Source organism: Lissotriton helveticus, chromosome 9 (assembly GCF_964261635.1).
Source record: "Lissotriton helveticus chromosome 9, aLisHel1.1, whole genome shotgun sequence".
NCBI classification, from domain to species: Eukaryota; Metazoa; Chordata; class Amphibia; order Caudata; family Salamandridae; genus Lissotriton; species Lissotriton helveticus.
The window spans coordinates 722,804,483-722,826,201 of NC_136070.1; positions in this window are offsets into that span (position 1 = coordinate 722,804,483).

Sequence of the window (21,719 nt, forward strand, 5' to 3'; positions counted from 1 at the left end):
TGGGGTTGGCAAGGTTTTAGGGTGGTTTGGTTCGATTTTTCTGTCCAGATTTGGCATGGACGCCGTACTTCCGTGAATAGTCACCCGTCCTGGGTTAGAGCCCAGCCAACCCCAATTGTTCCACAGCAGAGGGCCTTTTAAATTAGTCACCCGTCCTGGGTCAGAGCCCAGCCAACCCCGATTGTTCCACAGCAGAGGGCCTTTTACATTAGTCACCCGCACTGGGTCAGAGCCCATTGGAAATTATGAGCTATCTCTTAAAACTCATGTTTATTCTGCAGGAAAACTGCAAGGCAGAATTAGGTATTGCCAGCAGAATCAGACCTGGGATTACCAATTCCCCCAATAATTCCTAGTTTTTCATAGTTTGAGACTTCAAGTTGTTATACCAGTCATTTCTGCACCCCTGGAGACCAAGAGAATACTGGTATTAACTCCCCTGTGCAGAATTAACATCACCACAACTGGGCCCCTTGTAATGAGGAGCCATGTTTTTGCGGTATTGATGCCTTTATACAAAGTTGCAATTTACCTTAAGCTGTTCTGAAATAGGTGGCATGTTAGGGCGGGGCTTTCAACAGGAATAGCGGTCTGCTGTGTTGCCTTATCCGAAGTGAAGATGTGAGTTCAGGAACTGTCTGCAGCTTGATCCTCCACAGCTGGCTTCCATAGCAACTCCCTTGCTGTGCGTTTCTTTGCACTCGCGGTCACAGTAAAAGGAAACAGCTCATACACCATTAAGCACCACCTTCCACAAAAACACCACCACATCAGTATCAAACAGTATTAGTTTGTAGCAGCACCACAAATAACACAAGGAATTCAAGCAGATTACCAAACCTTAAGTTTAGTGGTTGCTTAAAGTGCATCAATTTATTTTATTAGTCAATACATATGTTTTTAGTATACAGTTTATTTTCAAAATACATTCTGATCACATAGGAATATATTGACATATTTATATGAATACAGAAAATCTTTGTTCATAAACATTTTATACCAGCTGCTGTTGCCCTGTGTTTGTACCATCCCAATCCTTCTGTTCTGTTCTCTGCAACTTTAATTTGCTACCCTGTATTATACATATATACCCTGCGGTTTACAAGTACAAAATAACAATTTACATAAGTACTTCTCAATTCAGTTCTATAATAATGTAAAGCATAACTAAAAACGTATGAGATCCCAAAGGCGAGACCTATTCAAAGGGCACAGGAGGAAAAGCAGTTGATAATGGACTGTGGCCATCGGGGAAGCGCTGGAAAACTTAAGAGGGTGTTACGTGAACTCCAAGAGGGAGAAATTGCAGAGAAAAAATGCAAGGACAAAAAAGCCAAGCAGAGTGGGCTGGATTATATAAGAGTTGGTAACCAAGCTCATGCCGAAAGCACAGCTTCTCAGCCTGGTGATGCGAGTTCGCGGATGAATTTGCAGAAACTTGAAAACCTGGCCCTTTTAGCAGGGATGGCTAGTGTCCTTCAGCCAAAATCCACAAGTAGAAATGATGCAGTAGAACGTGAAAATGAACTTGTCTTGGAGTCCCCGCTTAAATCCAAATATCATGGACAAAAACACGCCTCATTTTCTCCATGTCAGCAGTTAATACCGAAAAAACTATTTCCCGCACAAGAGCTGGCTGTTTCGAGCAATGCAGTAACGCCAACTAGACCCTGCAAACAAGATCCCAAATGAATGGTAACCTCGACACCACAATGGTTTGTAGCTCACAGCTCAGTCACACAGCCTTGCCTACAGTGACTTTCCATCGGCAGTAACTCCTGTGGGTGTGAACCGTACCCCTTTGCATGATGACCCATTTGCAAGCAACGAAAGCCTTGACCATAATGTAAGCAAAGATGAATGAGTGCTGCCAATATACACATGCCCATATTGTTAAGCCTGTATGCCAGCCTTTTTTCCTTGGTTAACGTAACATGCCTTTTGGTGCCAAAACCACAACTTCTACATGTTATCTCTGCAAAAAGCATAGATACTTATTAAAACATAGAATTAATATGGTGCATTCATTCCCTCAACAATAAGGCAAATATACCTACCTGTTGAAATATGAATAAACAAATGGAAACCTGTTTGACATGCTCAGAATAAATGAGGGCCTAATGGTTTCTTTTCTTTTCCCCCCTCAGGACAACGAAGAATCATTTCATTTGATGACGGAGGAAAGTCCATCAATTCAACACTGGGGTAATGTTTTTTTTTTTAAGGTACCTACGAAATTGCATTTCCACTTGTATGGCCTAATTATGATTTGCTTTCTCTCTAAGGAAATGGTATATAACTCCTTGGCTATAATTAATCAAAATGAAAGCTATCCTCTTGGCCCTGGTTCCTGTGAGGAGTGTGTACTGTTACAAGCTGAAAACGAACATTTAAAAGGTGCATGCTTGGGGGCGTGGCTTGGACGCCGGAGAAATGGCGGCGTAATTCTGTCCTCCTCCAAGCGGCTGTGAATAATTACAGTGAAAAGAGCTGCAACCTAACTCTAATCCTGGCCAAAACGGGTGCCTGGCTGTCGGAACACCAGACCAGACGATGAGGAAAGTTAGAGCCGGATCCGCCCGAGGGAAGAGGAGTTGACTGACCATTTTGCCCTGACCGGAGAGAACTGCGCTGCATGACGGAGCCCGCTCACGGATACGACCACGCGGTCTCCCGGAGCTCCAGTAACGTCACACAACACTGGCTGATAATGCTCATCCAAAGCGGAGCAGGGTCATGGACCCACACGTTACAACGGAGTCGTGAGTAAAACGGAGATTGCAGTGTGGGTGTTGAGTGCGTGCAAATGTGGAAGACAGCGCTGCCGGCTTGAAATGGCGGCCACCCAGCGCGCCTGACATCGCGCTTAGATCACCCTGCTCTGATGCCGTGTCCTCGATTGTGCCTATGATTCTGAAATAGGCGAAGTGGTGCAGACAATTTAAAACTAACGTTCAGGCACAGCTTTTGAAAATAACGCTGCAAACAGAATCTGCTAGAATCTGTGAATGCAAGAACTGACTGTTTAAAATGGCGGTTCCCCAGCTCGTCTGACATCGTGATTGAGTCACCCTGCGCTTGGATGCCGTGATAATTACTAATGCCAGAAACCGGTCACGCCTAAAACTTCCACATGCATGCAAATAAGTGAAGTGAAAGCTGCGTGCAGCATTGGATAGAGGGCAAGAATTTGCTGTTTCGAATTGGCGACCCCACAGCGGCTCCACAGCGCATCTGACATAGAGCTTGAATCACCCTGAACTTTGGTGCCATGTGACCCACGACGCACACAGCCTTGACGTATGTCGCCACGACAGTCGTAAAAAGCGAATTAGGTGCTTGTCTACTGCTGTAATTACCCTCACGAACTGATATTTACAAGGAGTGATATTTACATTATACAAAATAGCGACGCATACCGAGTGCTTTTAAAGGGAATGCAACTCATAAGTTGGTAATGCATACATAGCTCTCTACTGTAAAAATCACCTTCAAAAAAAGGGAGAAGTGTATAATCTGCTGCCCTGCACGGTCAAAACATAGATTGGTTTTCAGCGCTACATGCCTGGGAAACATCAAGGCATCTACACAACCCATCGCTTCACACGTCTAAAGTATGGGAGACAAGGAAAATGGTACAGCTTCTAAACGCCTGAAATCTAACCCACCGACACCGATCAAAGGGAACAAAGGGAACAAAAAAATGGAGGAAGCCATGGAAACAATCTTGAGCAGGCTAGAAGAAGTTAGAGACTTGGCCAAGTCCACCAAAGATGAGGTTGTTGCTATCCGCCAAGATATTAAAGACATCAACTCAAGATTAGCGGAGACTGAAACCAGGATAAGCAAATTGGAAGACTTTGAAAATAAAACATGTGGAGCTATCAAGAACCTTTCCTTATGCTCTGACCATCTCGTGAGGAAGGTTGCGGAGTTGGAGGACAGAAACAGAAGGGGGAATCTAAGAATTTTTGGTATGCCGGAGAAATCGGAGGAAAACCATGACTCATGCATACCCTTCCTCGAGGAGTGGTTCACGCAGGCCACAAATCTAACCTTCACTCAGCCACTGGAGTTTGATAGAGCACATAGAGTGCCAGGACGAATTTCAAAGGACCAAAAGGGCCCAAGAGCGATTGTGTGCAAACCACTAAGGTACCAGCACACAGAACAGATACTCACCTTCGCTCGCAAACACAACCACGTGCTATGGAAAGGCCAGAAAATCTTCATCTCACAGGACTTCAGTAAGGAAACAATGGAGATCAGGAAAGCCTTCCTTGCATTGAGACCCCAACTAAAGTCACTTGGTCACCTGTATGGCTTTATTGGTCCAACAAAGTTTAGAGTAACTATACAAGGTGTGTCTCATGTGTTCTCAGACCCGCGAAAACTTCGACAGCTCCTGTTCGACCGTGGAGATGGCAATATGGAAGTCTCCCCTCCAGCTCAACAAGGAGCCTCTGCGTCTGGCCTAGGATAAACTCTGGTTTGGAGATTTTGTACTACCACTCTCATACTCCAGGATCCTTGTAGAAGTGCCTATCCGAACTGGATCTGATATGAGGGTCTCTTGTCTTGGACTTGATACCTGGTTGGTGATCGCGACTGGTTTTGGCCGGTAATGACACGGTAATGTACTCTGTACCCTTGGGCCCTATACCAGCGAATCATCTGATTCCGGATCTATATTAGAACGATCCCTTGAACGATCTCATGAACCCTTAACTTGAAAGCTGTATCATTAAAAGCTGCATCAGTATGGTTCTATCCATGCTACCACACCCACGATACCATACCTATGCTACCATGATACCATGCTACCATGATATTGCTCATGTCCCTTATGGACCTTAAATAGGCGCTATGCTGTACTGTTGATCTGTAGCACTCCTCCCTGTTGTTGAATGCGCTTATGATAATTCTTTTGCAGGTACTGATATATTTGGTCACGACACTGAAGCCAATGCAGTGACTTTCCTGTGTTTAATGTTCTGGCACCATCGTTGTTTATTGTTGCCTACACATTTGGGCTATTTTCCTCAGAATTAGGGTTGCAGCCCAAAGAATTGCTAGTTAAGAGTAAGTTGCTTGGAGGCGGCCGCGTGGTCGTCATTCCCGAGTCGCCATGTTCTGTTGTTTCTACTATTGGGGAGGGAGGGGTGGGCTGTGGGTGAGGGAGGGGGGCGGAGGGAGGTTGATAGGGAAGATGGGGGGGGTTGTTTTGACATTTTGCATATGGTTTTGTTTAGTTATGTCCATCTTGCATCCTAGCTTGCATCCACTGTACCACATTACGTTCCGAAGCTTATACTCTGTCCTTCTGTTTCCTGCATACTGTGCTAGCCCCACATTCTACGTGATAAAAGATGCTGCTGATTTTTTCAGGGGTAGGAGACTGCTTCCACGACCCAATCCTTATGCATACACATGTGTTATGAGACGATATTACTGGCTGCATAATTGATGGCTCCTGTTATAGATACTCCAATAGGGACGACAACTATAGCTAACCTTAGAATACTATCGTTGAACGTGAAAGGACTTAACCAGCCGGTTAAACGCCAAAAGACACTTGACTATCTACGAAGGCAGCGTGGAGATATAGCCTTACTGCAGGAAACAAAACTGGAGGCAAAGCAATTTCACACACTGCGCAATAAGTATTATACCGAAGTGATAGGCTCTGAGGCAATCTCAAAAAAGAATGGGGTGGTGATGCTAGTGGCCAAGAATGCAAATGTGGAAATAGTCTCTAGTGCAACAGATACAAAAGGTAGATGGGTCTCAGCGAGACTACTCAAGGATGACACTGAATTCTTTATCACGACTATCTATTGTCAGGTCCCTGCGGGTGGTGGAGAGTTCGGCACCAAGAGTTCGCTTTAAGATCAAGACAGGTCCCAATCACACGCTTTCTGTCTGTCTTTGGAGGCAACGTGTAGCGCAATTCAGATGCAAAGATACACTTCCTGATTGTGCCACTGACTAGTTGCTTTAACGCTCTAGTCTTTCCATGGCGGCCATTTTGTGCGCTCAAGCCTTTTTCTCTGCGCACTTCAACGGTCTAATTCCTGAGAGTAAGACGCTTCTGTTTTAGCGCGTCTTTTCTAAATAATCCAGTCCGTTTATTTCTGGTTCTAGTATTCCTTGTCCCTCAGCATTCACGAGCGCTAGACTTGTTAGTCCGTTTAGCGCGTTATCGTTCCTGTTCCAGATTTGTTCCCTCAGCAGTTGCGCAGTACATTGCCTCTCGCTCCTGGTAGGACTCTTCTTCTTGTGTGTCAAAGTCTACTAGAGTGAGGTAAGAGTTCTGCGCTGTTCTAGTTCAGAAGCCAGTTTGTACCTGTGAATATTCATAGCGAGTGTTTCCAAGGCACTCCGTCTCTGCAGTTGAATTCTTAATTCGTCTGAACCTGATGAACTACTGTGTACTCGAATGGGCTAACAGCCTAAGGCAGACTTTGAACTACTTTTGAGAAAGACTTACCTTCGAGAGCTAGAGACTCATGTGTGGAGTATTCAAGCGGCAATTGTCCTTCATCCTTCCTGTGCCTAGAGGACTTCAAGTATAGTAGTGTATATTCTGATATGCATATTAATTATACAGTATTATACCAACTGTGAATTTGCAGCAGAGGTTAATACTCTAAGCCCTGCCTGAACTCAACTCTAAGACTGGATGAAAAGCTACTTATCTGGACTTCCACGTTCCAGACTTATATAAATATATATATAGAGAGGGGCTTATGTCCGCACACATTCAGGTACTTGAAAGTAGAGAATAAGAGATAGTTAGGAGAAGGTGCCAGAATATAGTGGGGAACTGTAGTAATGTTTTGCTTACTTTTACAGGAGATGATCTTCCTGAACGAAGAATAGAAGATTATATGTGTGGCAGTCTCTCTGTTTGTTATCCACTTCCCCTTTCCCTTTCATTCCTGCGCTCAGAGTTCTCTGGGTACAGGGGTGTAGGGGAGTTGGGAAATTCTCACTATTAGCAAGAACCTTCTGGTCATCTGCTTCCACGGAGTCAAAGGAATTCAGGTACGCTCTCTGACAGATTGAAGTGCCAAGAACATTTCTCTCCGTCTGGGCAGAATGGCAGAAGGTTTAGATGTGAAGGCTTTGGCAACCATTCTAGAGGATTTGCAAAAGCAGCTTAGTGAAACCAGGGAAGAGGTTAGGAAGTCCAATCAGGAGGCTAGTTACCTTAGGCAGCGGGTAGAAGAACTTTCTGTGAGTCCCAGTCCAAATTTCGGAGGGCTTAAGGCTCCAACCTTTGCTCCTACCTCTTCGTCATCATCTGCGTTAACTACGCAAGTTGTCCATGCAATGTCCCCTACCATTCCTTTGGCCCCTCCCGAAAGATTTCAAGGAGATCCGCATAAGGCTCAAATCTTCTTGACCCAGTGTTCCCTGCATTTCCTCTGTAAGCCCATTTTATTTAAAGAGGATCAGTCTAAAGTGGCGTTTGTGCTGTCCTATCTTAGTGGTGATGCTGCAGCGTGGTCAATGCCTCTGGTCTCCTCTAATGATCCGGTGTTGTATAAATTTGAAGATTTCAAGGCAGAGTTTCTTCGAATCTTTGATCGTCGTACAATTTCTCAGACCACTGATAACGAGCTTTTGGATCTGAAACAGGGAAAAAGAGAACTAGTTGCTTATTTGGCACAATACAACAAGCTAATTGTGGAAACTAATTGGCCTGCAGCAAAAAGAGCGGCAATTTTCTATAGAGGTCTAAGGGATGAGTTAAAGGATGGGTTGTCCCAAATTCCTAGAAGACCTACTGATGTCTCTGAGTTAATCGACTTGGTCCTTCAAATTGATCAAAGGCAAGCGGAACGTCGGAGTGAGAAACGAAGAGATGTCAAACCCTTTCCACCACGTTTTGATCGAGTTTGTTCAGAACCTGTTAAGAATAGTGAAGTTCATACCAGTGAGGAACCCATGCAGATTGGTGCAGTTCGTGGCCCTTTGTCTCAGGAGGAGAGAGAAAAGCGGCGCCTAGGAAAACTATGCATGTATTGTGGTCAGTCAGGTCACTTTGTCAAAGAATGCCCGAAGAAACCAAAGACCAATTCATGGGTAAAAGACAAGCTCCACCAGTAGACGGAGTTGCACTGGTGGGAGCAGCCCCTGAGACAACTCCCAAGACTCAGCTACTAGCAAATGAAGGACAGGCTGTGGCCCCACATTTGATCTTGTTATGTACAGTATGGTTCGGTAAGGGTCGGAAGGAAAGGGTGTCTATTATGTTGGATTCCGGAGCCACTGGAAACTTTTGTGATCTTCAATTTGCCAAAATGGTGGGAATCCAGTTTGAAAAGAAACTACAGCCAGAACCTGTGCGAGCAGTGGATGGAACTGAGTTATCGTCAGGCCCAATAGTTTTTGATACCGAGGTTATTACTGTCGTTGGTCCAGAGGAACATCGGAGTTTTATTAGCTTTAACCTCATTGACGCTCCACAGTTTCAAATGATTTTGGGGCTGCCCTGGCTCACTGAGCATAACCCAAGGATCGATTGGGCAAAACGTACTGTTGAGATGACTTCTGAATTTTGTACTGAACATTGTTTTCATGCATCGGCAGAGGCTTCGCCGACGACTATGTCTGCTCATTTGGCAAATCAAATGCCCATGGTTTGTGTTGTGGAAGCTCCAGAAATTCCTGAAGTCTATCTCGACTTGAAGGAGGTCTTCAACGAAAAGGAAGCCAAAAAATTACCTCCTCATCGGGAATATGATTGTCGTATCGAGTTGGAGCCTGGAGCCACCTTACCGTGTAGTCGCATCTATGCCCTATCGGAACCTGAGAACCAGCATCTTAAAGAATATATTGAACAGAATTTAGAGAGTGGATTCATCCGACCCTCTCAGTCGCCAGTTTCTTCCCCCCTCTTTTTTATTCCTAAGAAAGATGGGACCCTGAGAACATGCATAGACTATCGTGCGTTAAACTTGGTCACCAAAAAGAACCGATATCCTTTGCCTCTCATTTCGGAACTCCTAGATCAAGTTAAGAGTGCAAGAATCTATACCAAACTGGATTTGAGGGGAGCGTACCATTTGGTGCGAATGGCGGAGGGTGAGGAATGGAAGACGGCATTTTGCACACGATTGGGTCTGTTTGAGTATCAGGTCATGCCTTTTGGGTTATGCAACGCTCCTGCAGCCTTCCAGCATTTTGTAAATGACCTTCTAAGAGAGTTTTTGGATCGTTTTGCCGTGGTCTATATTGATGACATCCTCATTTTTTCAAACAACATGGAAGAACATGTTCAACATGTTCGTGTCATTTTAGAACGCCTGCTTAAGAACCAGCTGTATGTGAAATTGGAGAAATGTGTGTTTCATTCAGCCAAGGTGGAATTTTTGGGTTTCATCCTTTCTTCCGAAGGTGTCAACATGGATCATTCAAAACTGGAAGCCATAAGGTCCTGGCCTGCTCCCCGCTCCATCAAGGAAATACAGAGTTTTTTGGGATTTGCCAATTTTTATCGGCGATTTATTCAGAATTTCTCTGAGAAGGTCAGACCAATTACTCGACTTCTAAAGAAAAATGAGCGTTTTGTCTGGGGAAAAGAACCTGAAGAGGCCTTTCAACAGTTAAAGGAAGCCTTTGTATCTGCACCCATTTTGCAACACCCCGATTTGAAAGAACCTTTTTTTGTGGAAGCGGACGCTTCCAATTTTGCTATTGGAGGCATTCTATCTCAACGACAGAAACAAACGGGACAATTACATCCTGTGGCCTATCATTCTCGGAAGCTTTCAGCTGCTGAAATAAATTATCCCATTTCTGACAAAGAACTTCTGGCAGTCAAAGAAGCTTTTAAGATTTGGAGGCATTATCTGCTCGGAGCTCAACATGTCATCACAGTGTTCACAGATCATCGCAATTTGCAGTTCTTAAAGTCAGTAAGAACCCTCTCCCCTCGTCAGTTGAGATGGTCCCTTTTCTTCGCGGACTATGACTTTGTTTTGACTTACAAACCTGGATCGGCTAATGGAAAAGCTGATGCCCTTTCTCGTCTAAGCCTGGGAGATGTAACGGACAAGAAGGAGGAAGGCTACATCATTCCCCAGAATAAAATTGTAGCAGCTATTGTGGAGGATGAGTTGGAAAAGCGGGTTCGTGAAGCCTTCCAAGGAAAAGAATTCACAGATTGGATTTCCGAAGGTCCAGAAAGAGAACTAAAGGATGGGAAACCATACTTTCAAGGGAAACTGTTTGTTCCAGTTGAAGAATTACAGTCATTAATCATCCAGCAGTTTCATGATCATCCATTGGCCGGACATAAAGGAGCTGTCAAGACGCTGGAACTGGTGAAGAGGATGTATTTTTGGCCAGGCATGGAAGCACAGGTTAGGCAGCACATCGCCACTTGTGAACAGTGTATAAAAGGGAAGAGTTCTAGACAGCCCCCCAAGGGTTACTTAGGCCTTTGCCCGTAGCGCCCTCTCCTTGGCATACCATTTCCATGGATTTTATTGTACAGTTACCCTCTAGTCAAGGTTATTCTGTAATTTGGGTGGTGGTTGACCAGTTCACAAAAATGAGTCACTTTGTTCCCCTAAAAAGCCTTCCGACAGCTTCTCAATTGGCAGACTTGTTGGTTCAACATATTGTGCGGCTGCACGGAATCCCTAAGATTGTGATCTCTGATCGAGGTTCCCAGTTTGTTTCTCGATTTTGGAGATCTTTCTTGAGAGGTTTGGGGGTGGATTCTCGTCTGTCCACCAGCTTCCATCCAGAGACAGATGGACAGACGGAGAGGGTGAACCAGGATTTGGAACAGTACCTTCGTTTGTATTTGATGGATCAAGAGGGAGAATGGCCCTCTCTATTGAGTACTGCGGAGTTTGCTTACAATAATTCAGTCCATTCTGCCACCGGATACTCCCCATTTTTCCTTAATTCAGGTAGACATCCGAATATGTTAGTGGGTAGAGTAGAAGTAGATGTCCCTGCAGCAGAAGAGGTAATCCAAGATTTACATAAGGCTTTTCAGTCAGCATCTGCGAATCTTGCTAAGGCAAAACTGAACTATAAGAAGCAGGCAGACAAGAAGCGAAGGGAGAGTCCAGAATTTGAGGCAGGGGATTTGGTGTGGGTTACCACTCGCAATATGCGGTTGATGGGGAACAGAAAGTTTCAGCCTCGGTTTGTGGGTCCCTATCCAGTAGTGGACATGGTCAATCCTGTTAGTGTTAGGTTGGCTCTTCCCAAGTCTATGAAGATTCATCCCACCTTCCATGTTTCCTTGATTAAACGTAATCCTCCAAATTTTCAACGTTCCCATCCCCCTGCTCCAGTTCAAGTCCAATCCGCAGAGGAGTTTGAGGTTAAGAGAATTTTGGACTCCAAATTGAGAAGAAACACTTTGTTCTATCTAGTAGATTGGAAGGGTTTCGGTCCTGAAGATCGATCATGGGAACCAAGCAAGAATGTTCACGCCCCGCGGCTGGTAGCTGACTTTCACAAGACATATCCTCAAAAGCCTAGAGAGGGGGCTTTGGTGGGGGGTACTGTCAGGTCCCTGCGGGTGGTGGAGAGTTCGGCACCAAGAGTTCGCTTTAAGATCAAGACAGGTCCCAATCACACGCTTTCTGTCTGTCTTTGGAGGCAACGTGTAGCGCAATTCAGATGCAAAGATACACTTCCTGATTGTGCCACTGACTAGTTGCTTTAACGCTCTAGTCTTTCCATGGCGGCCATTTTGTGCGCTCGAGCCTTTTTCTCTGCGCACTTCAACGGTCTAATTCCTGAGAGTAAGACGCTTCTGTTTTAGCGCGTCTTTTCTAAATAATCCAGTCCGTTTATTTCTGGTTCTAGTATTCCTTGTCCCTCAGCATTCACGAGCGCTAGACTTGTTAGTCCGTTTAGCGCGTTATCGTTCCTGTTCCAGATTTGTTCCCTCAGCAGTTGCGCAGTACATTGCCTCTCGCTCCTGGTAGGACTCTTCTTCTTGTGTGTCAAAGTCTACTAGAGTGAGGTAAGAGTTCTGCGCTGTTCTAGTTCAGAAGCCAGTTTGTACCTGTGAATATTCATAGCGAGTGTTTCCAAGGCACTCCGTCTCTGCAGTTGAATTCTTAATTCGTCTGAACCTGATGAACTACTGTGTACTCGAATGGGCTAACAGCCTAAGGCAGACTTTGAACTACTTTTGAGAAAGACTTACCTTCGAGAGCTAGAGACTCATGTGTGGAGTATTCAAGCGGCAATTGTCCTTCATCCTTCCTGTGCCTAGAGGACTTCAAGTATAGTAGTGTATATTCTGATATGCATATTAATTATACAGTATTATACCAACTGTGAATTTGCAGCAGAGGTTAATACTCTAAGCCCTGCCTGAACTCAACTCTAAGACTGGATGAAAAGCTACTTATCTGGACTTCCACGTTCCAGACTTATATAAATATATATATAGAGAGGGGCTTATGTCCGCACACATTCAGGTACTTGAAAGTAGAGAATAAGAGATAGTTAGGAGAAGGTGCCAGAATATAGTGGGGAACTGTAGTAATGTTTTGCTTACTTTTACAGGAGATGATCTTCCTGAACGAAGAATAGAAGATTATATGTGTGGCAGTCTCTCTGTTTGTTATCCACTTCCCCTTTCCCTTTCATTCCTGCGCTCAGAGTTCTCTGGGTACAGGGGTGTAGGGGAGTTGGGAAATTCTCACTATTAGCAAGAACCTTCTGGTCATCTGCTTCCACGGAGTCAAAGGAATTCAGGTACGCTCTCTGACATCTATGCCCCAAATACACATGATCCGTCCTTCTGGGTAGGCCTAACAAAGCAGATAAACTCCATCCCCGACACGGCAGTCCATATTTTGGCGGGCGACTTCAATCTCCCATACGACCCAATACTAGACAGAGACTCTAAATGCGTCTTTCACCCGGGAAGAGCCCATAAGGCGTTCATGAAACTATGCAGTAGATTTCATATGGTGGACACGTGGCGTTTGATGCATCCTGATGTTAGAGACTACTCATTCTACTCCCCACCACATGACTCGTTCTCGAGAATTGACTACATACTCATATCTAATAACGCGGTGGCAAGAGTTGAGGACGCGGACATCGCTCCCAGATTAGTCTCAGATCATTCCTGCATCTCCCTTACATTATCTAATATTAAACCAACCACCCGTCAATCTATGTGGCGATTCAATGACACCATTATTAATGACACAAAACACAAAGAAACGCTTGACACTGCCATTAAAGACTTCTTATTGTTAAACAAGAGGGGAGACACTTCAGACACCACCCGATGGGAGGCACTGAAATCCACCATAAGGGGACTTATTATAAAAATATCGTCTGCAATTAATAAGAACCGCACTGCAGCCTTGTTGAAATTAGAGGAGGACATTTCAAAACTCCAGCACACTTACTTGAGGAGTAGAAACCCTGAGGTCCTAACTGAACTGTCCAATCAGAAATACACCTATAACAAACTTATTAGTGAAAAGGCGGGAATTTGGCTAGACAGAGGAAGCGTTTCCAAATTTGTGACTCGAACAAAGCGGGGAAGGGGCTAGCGGCTTATCTTAAATTTAAAATTCAAAAGAATACCATTGCATCCTTACTCGATGAAAATGGGACTCCTAACTCTGATCCCACTAAGATTGCGAATATCTTCAAAGACTTTTATGAGAAACTTTATGCTAGGAACATGCACGTAGACAGCGAGAAAATGAAGAAATACCTCTCCAATTGCACACTCCCAACGCCTACGGCCGTAGAAAGAGACTCCTTGAATGAGCCAATCTCTGAGTCGGAGGTTATTAGCGCGATCAAATCCCTCAAAAAGGGGAAAGCCCCTGGGCCTGACGGCTATACAGCACAATTCTATAAGACCTTTGCCCATATTCTTTCAACTCCTCTCCTAGAGGTCTTTCACGAAATTAGCAACACAGGTGAAGTTAAGGGGACTATGGCAGAGGCTGTAATTGCAGTAATACCCAAGGAAGGCAAAGACCACAAACTCCCCAAAAACTACAGGCCTATCTCACTGATAAATTTAGATTGTAAGCTCCTAGCATCAATTTTAGCGAGTCGCATTCAAAAAGTCCTGCCGTCTCTAATACATCCCTCGCAAGCGGGTTTTCTGAAGAACAGGCTCTCGAGCGATAACACGAGAATCCTGGCTCATGTCATTGAAAAAGCGAAACTCTTATCCACACCTACCATTGCCATTACACTAGACGCTGAGAAAGCGTTCGACAAAGTAGACTGGGCTTACTTAAATGCTGTACTACATAAATTCGACCTGGGTCCCATATTCACTAAATTAGTTATGTCCCTCTATGCCTGTCCCTCTGCTAGAGTACGAGCTGGCGGCGCTTTTTCCTCCCCCTTTGGTCTAGAACAGGGCACTAGACAGCGTTGTCCATTATCCCCGTCCTTATTCCTCCTGGCTATTGAGCCTTTTCTGTATTACATAAGGGAAAACCCTGACATCGCTGGAATCCGGTTCGCTGATTGTACAATTAAACTCACGGCTTATGCAGATGACGTGTTGGTCATGAGTGAACAAGCTGACAAGGCTATCCCGGCGCTAATGTCCACAATAGAAGAATTCTCAGTTGTATCTGGATACTCCTTGAACAAGGATAAAACTGAGGTGAAGTCATTGAATAACCTATGTGATAAAAACATCCTGGGCGACTCCGGGCTTACCTGGCAGTCGAAGAGTTTTAAATATTTAGGACTGGAATTTGAAAAGGACTTGATATCCACCTTAAAAATTAATGAGGAGCTGCTCTACAAAAAAATACAAAAACTATTAGACGGCTGGTCTCCTAAATTCCTTTCGTGGTGGGGTAGGGCCGAAACACTAAAAATGATGATCAGTCCCTTGGTAAATTACATGGCATGTATGCTCCCCATGACCTTCACGGAGGACTTTTTACATAGAGTTGAGAAATTGATCTCGGATTTCTTGTGGAAGGGGAAGAAACCGAGAATTGCCATGAAAAAACTGCAACTTCCAAAGATTAAAGGGGGATTAGGATTACCAAATTTCAGAAACTACCAGACCGCCTTTCTCTGTAAGCAGGGAGCCTCCTGGTTTATCGAAGACCCTGTTTACACGCCCTTATGGGTCAATATTGAGAAATCCATTATAGGCAAAGCCCCGCTCTCCGCTGTCCTAACAATGGACCTCTCACACCTCACGAATTCTAAATACATCATGCTCAATACCAAGAGAGCACTTCTGCGGATAGATAGCGTTCACGTTACTGGTCAACGAATCCACAATTCCTCCTCTGCGTCTTTATGGCGTAACCCGTCCATTAAAATTGGCGGATCACCCATCATATGGGACCACTGGTCTGATAAAGGTATTAATGTGGTTTCTGATCTATACGAAAATAATATGCCACTGCCATTCTCGACTCTACAGGCTAGACACTCCCTGCTACCGATCGACTTTTATGCTTTCCTGAAGCTAAAGTCAGCCTTATCCACTAGAACATTCAAGCTAGTGACGCCTTGGCTAAAAGCTATGCTACCCCACTTTCAATCCTCTGGACATTTTGTCTCAAAAATATATAAACTACTCGCGCCAACGGCCAACAAGTCGATGAGGCGCAATGAGATAAAATGGGAATCAGAAACAAACAACACTGGCATAAGTATAGACTGGGTCAGGATACATGCATCAGCACTCACACACAAGGTATCACCGATACTATCACAGACCAAATATATGATTATTAACAGGGCATTTTGGACCCCACAGAGACTATTTAAGGTTGGCCTGCGGGATACACCGAATTGCTGGAACTGCTCCTCTGGTATTGGTGACCTTCCACACATGCTGTTTGATTGCCCCATGCTTCACACCTTTTGGGCAAAAATCTTTGACTACATTGGACACACGTTCGACATACATCCTGCAAGGGAATTCATCTACATTCTCCTAGGAGCCTTAGATCCATCATTAAAAGGGGACCATGACCGCCAGCTCCTGGACCTTCTACTAACATTAGCATGTAAGGTGATCCTATGCAATTGGAAATCAACAGGTGAGGTCTCCTTCAATGCATGGAGGGAATGGCTGTCCTGCATTAGGGGCACTGACAATCCCGCTTTACACTCATCACCATGGCAGGTCACCAACAAAAAATTATGGTCTTCATTGGACCAGGCCTCCTTCACCTTTGACCCACCCTGAAGTTCTAACTGATGAGGCCTATGCTCAGTGAATTGTGGGGTGCATGCTGCATGAACTGTAATGGCTATATCTTGTGCTCACGGGCTTGACAATCTTAGAACCATAAAGCAGGAACGATGAAGTATAAATGGTACTATATGGCTTGATTTAGACGGAGGGCTCTACGGAACTATATACAAATGTGAGAATGCAATGTTGGTACTTTATTTTCCTTTACTGTATATGCATTGTTTTATGTAATAATCCATGTTTGATTGCGGTATCTTTGTAACACGACTGTAATTCTTCTGATACCTTCTTGCCGCTATCATTTCTGTTATCATTTCTGTTATTGTTTAATAAAAATATGATTTGAACTTAAAAAGGTGCGTGCTTGATATTCTACCTTCCCAAGTAAACTGCAACAAACTCCCATTAATAATCCTTTTTTCCACCAAAACACATGCATTGCCAAAAGTATGCTTGTTACGTGAATACTGTATTTATCTGCTGCCTTTAACAACTGTACTTATTTGATTATAGCACGGTTGCAAGGCAACTATAATGGGGTTGGCGAGGTTTTAGGGTGGTTTGGTTCGATTTTTCTGTCCAGATTTGGCATGGACGCCGTACTTCCGTGAATAGTCACCCGTCCTGGGTTAGAGCCCAGCCAACCCCGATTGTTCCACAGCAGAGGGCCTTTTAAATTAGTCACCCGTCCTGGGTCAGAGCCCAGCCAACCCCGATTGTTCCACAGCAGAGGGCCTTTTACATTAGTCACCCGCACTGGGTCAGAGCCCATTGGAAATTATGAGCTATCTCTTAAAACTCATGTTTCTTCTGCAGGAAAACTGCAAGGCAGAATTAGGTATTGCCAGCAGAATCAGACCTGGGATTACCAATTTCCCCAATAATTCCTCGTTTTTCATAGTTTGAGACTTCAAGTTGTTATACCAGTCATTTCTGCACCCCTGGAGACCAAGAGAATACTGGTATTAACTCCCCTGTGCAGAATTAACATCACCACAACTGGGCCCCTTGTAATGAGGAGCCATGTTTTTGCGGTATTGATGCCTTTATACAAAGTTGCAATTTACCTTAAGCTGTTCTGAAATAGGTGGCATGTTAGGGTGGGGCTTTCAACAGGAATAGCGGTCTGCTGTGCTGCCTTATCCGAAGTGAAGATGTGAGTTCAGGAACTGTCTGCAGCTTGATCCTCCTCAGCTGGCTTCCATAGCAACTCCCTTGCCGTGCGTTTCTTTTCACTCACAGTCACAGTAAATGGAAACAGCTCATACACTATTAAGCACCACCTTCAACAAAAACACCACCACATCAGTATTAGTTTGTAGCAGCACCACAAATAACACAAGGAATTCAAGCAGATTACCAAACCTTAAGTTTAGTGGTTGCTTAAAGTGCATCAATTAATTTTTTTAGTCAATACATGTGTTTTTAGTATGCAATTTATTTTCAAAATACATTCTGATCACATAGGAATATATTGACATATTTATATGAATACAGAAAATCTTTGTTCATAAACATTTTATACCAGCTGCTGTTGCCCTGTGTTTGTACCATCCCAATCCTTCTGTTCTGTTCTCTGCAACTTTAATTTGCTACCCTGTATTATACATATATACCCTGCGGTTTACAAGTACAAAATAACAATTTACATAAGTACTTCTCAATTCAGTTCTATAATAATGTAAAGCATAACTAAAAACGTATGAGGTCCCAAAGGCGAGACCTATTCAAAGGGCACAGGAGGAAAAGCAGTTGATAATGTACTGTGGCCATCGGGGAAGCACTGGAAAACTTAAGAGGGTGTTACGTGAACTCCAAGAGGAAGAAATTGCAGAGAAAAGATGCAAGGACAAAAAAGCCAAGCAGAGTGGGCTGGATTATATAAGAGTTGGTAACCAAGCTCATGCCGAAAGCACAGCTTCTCAGCCTGGTGATGCGAGTTTGCGGATGAATTTGCAGAAACTTGAAAACCTGGCCCTTTTAGCAGGGATGGCTAGTGTCCTTCAGCCAAAATCCACAAGTAGAAATGATGCAGTAGAACGTGAAAATGAACTTGTCTTGGAGTCCCCGCTTAAATCCAAATATCATGGACAAAAACATGCCTTATTTTCTCCATGTCAGCAGTTAATACCGAAAAAACTATTTCCTGCACAAGAGCTGGCTGTTTCGAGCAATGCAGTAACGCCAACTAGACCCTGCAAACAAGATCCCAAATGTATGGTAACCTCGACACCACAAGGTTTTGTAGCTCAGGGCTCACAGTCGCACAGCCTTGCCAAAAGTGACTTTCAATCAGCAGTAACTCCTGTGGGTGTGAACCGTACCCCTTGCCATGATGACCCATTTGCAAGCAACGAAAGCCTTGACCATAATGTAAGCAAAGATGAATGAGGGCTGCCATTATACACATGTCCATATTGTTAAGCCTGTATGCCAGCCTTTTTTCCTTGGTTAACGTAACATGCCTTTTGGTGCCAAAACCACAACTTCTACATGTTATCTCTGCAAAAAGCATAGATACTTATTAAAACTTAGAATTGATATGGTGCATTCATTCCCTCGACAATAAGGCAAATATACCTACCTTTTGAAATATGAATAAACAAATGGAAACCTGTTTGACATGCTCAGTATAAATGAGGGCCTAATGGTTTCTTTTCTTTTCCCCCCTCAGGACAACGAAGAATCATTTCATTTGATGATGGAGGAAAGTCCATCAATTCAACACTGGGGTAATGTTTTTTTTAAGGTACCTACGAAATTGCATTTCCACTTGTATGGCCTAATTATGATTTGCTTTCTCTCTAAGGAAATGGTATATAACTCCTTGGCTATAATTAATCAAAATGAAAGCTATCCTCTTGGCCCTGGTTCCTGTGAGGAGTGTGTACTGTTACAAGCTGAAAACGAACATTTAAAAGGTGCGTGCTTGATATTCTACCTTCCCAAGTAAACTGCAACAAATTCCCATTAATAATCCTTTTTAACACCAAAACACATGCATTGCCAAAAGTATGCTTGTTACGTGAATATTGTATTTATCTGCTGCCTTTAACAACTGTACTTATTTGAATATAGCACAGTTGCAAGGCAACTATAATGAGGTTGGCAAGGTTTTAGGGTGGTTTGGTTCGATTTTTCTGTCCAGATTTGGCATGGACGCCGTACTTCCGTGAATAGTCACCCGTCCTGGGTTAGAGCCGAGCCAACCCCGATTGTTCCACACCAGAGGGCCTTTTAAATTAGTCACCCGTCCTGGGTCAGAGCCCAGCCAACCCCGATTGTTCCACAGCAGAGGGCCTTTTACATTAGTCACCCGCACTGGGTCAGAGCCCATTCGGAATTATGAGCTATCTCTTAAAACTCATGTTTCTTCTGCAGGAAAACTGCAAGGCAGAATCAGGTATTGCCAGCAGAATCAGACCTGGGATTACCAATTCCCCCAATAATTCCTAGTTTTTCATAGTTTGAGACTTCAAGTTGTTATAGCAGTCATTTCTGCATCCCTGGAGACCAAGAGAATACTGGTATTAACTCCCCTGTGCAGAATTAACATCACCACAACTGGGCCCCTTGTAATGAGGAGCCATGTTTTTGTGGTATTGATGCCTTTATACACAGTTGCAATTTACCTTAAGCTGTTCTGAAATATGTGGCATGTTAGGGCGGGGCTTTCAACAGGAATAGCGGTCTACTGTGTTGCCTTATCCGAAGTGAAGATGTGAGTTCAGGAACTGTCTGCAGCTTGATCCTCCTCAGCTGGCTTCCATAGCAACTCCCTTGCAGTGCGTTTCTTTTCACTCGCGGTCACAGTAAATGGAAAAAGCTCAAACACCATTAAGCACCACCTTCCACAAAAACACCACCACATCAGTATCAAACAGTATTAGTGTGTAGCAGCACCACAAATAACACAAGGAATTCAAGCAGATTACCAAACCTTAAGTTTAGTGGTTGCTTAAAGTGCATCAATTTAATGTATTAGTCAATACATATGTTTTTAGTATGCAATTTATTTTCAAAATACATTCTGATCACATAGGAATATATTGACATATTTATATGAATACAGAAAATCTTTGTTCATGAACATTTTATACCAGCTGCTGTTGCCCTGTGTTTGTACCATCCCAATCCTTCTGTTCTGTTCTCTGCAACTTTAATTTGCTACCCTGTATTATACATATATACCCTGCGGTTTACAAGTACAAAATAACAATTTACATAAGTACTTCTCAATTCAGTTCTATAATAATGTAAAGCATAACTAAAAACGTATGAGGTCCCAAAGGCGAGACCTATTCAAAGGGCACAGGAGGAAAAGCAGTTGATAATGGACTCTGGCCATCGGGGAAGCGCTGGAAAACTTAAGAGGGTGTTACGTGAACTCCAAGAGGAAGAAATTGCAGAGAAAAGATGCAAGGACAAAAAAGCCAAGCAGAGTGGGCTGGATTATATAAGAGTTGGTAACCAAGCACATGCCGAAAGCACGGCTTCTCAGCCTGGTGATGCGAGGTCACGGATGAATTTGCAGAAACTTGAAAACCTGGCCCTTTTAGCAGGGATGGCTAGTGTCCTTCAGCCAAAATCCACAAGTAGAAATGATGCAGTAGAACGTGAAAATGAACTTGTCTTGGAGTCCCCGCTTAAATCCAAATATCATGGACAAAAACATGCCTGATTTTCTCCATGTCAGCAGTTAATACCGAAAGAACTATTTCCTGCACAAGAGCTGGCTGTTTCGAGCAATGCAGTAACACCAACTAAACCCTGCAAACAAGATCCCAAATGTATGGTAACCTCGACACCACAAGGTTTTGTAGCTCACGGCTCACAGTCACACAGCCTGGCCTACAGTGACTTTCCATCGGCAGTAACTCCTGTGGGTGTGAACCGTACCCCTTGCCATGATGACCCATTTGCAAGCAACGAAAGCCTTGACCATAATGTAAGCAAAGATGAATGAGTGCTGCCATTATACACATGTCAATATTGTTAAGCCTGTATGCCAGCCTTTTTTCCTTGGTTAACGTAACATGCCTTTTGGTGCCAAAACCACAACTTCTACATGTTATCTCTGCAAAAAGCATAGATACTTATTAAAACATAGAATTAATATGGTGCATTCATTCCCTCAACAATAAGGCAAATATACCTACCTGTTGAAATATGAATAAACAAATGGAAACCTGTTTGACATGCTCAGTATAAATGAGGGCCTAATGGTTTCTTTTCTTTTCCCCCCTCAGGACAACGAAGAATCATTTCTTTTGATGGCAGAGGAAAGTCCATCAATTCAACACTGGGGTAATGTTTTTTTTTTAAGGTACCTACGAAATTGCATTTCCACTTGTATGGCCTAATTATGATTTGCTTTCTCTCTAAGGAAATGGTATATAACTCCTTGGCTATAATTAATCAAAATGAAAGATATCCTGTTGGCCCTGGTTCCTGTGAGGAGTATGTACTGTTACAAGCTGAAAATGAACATTTAAAAGGTGTGTGC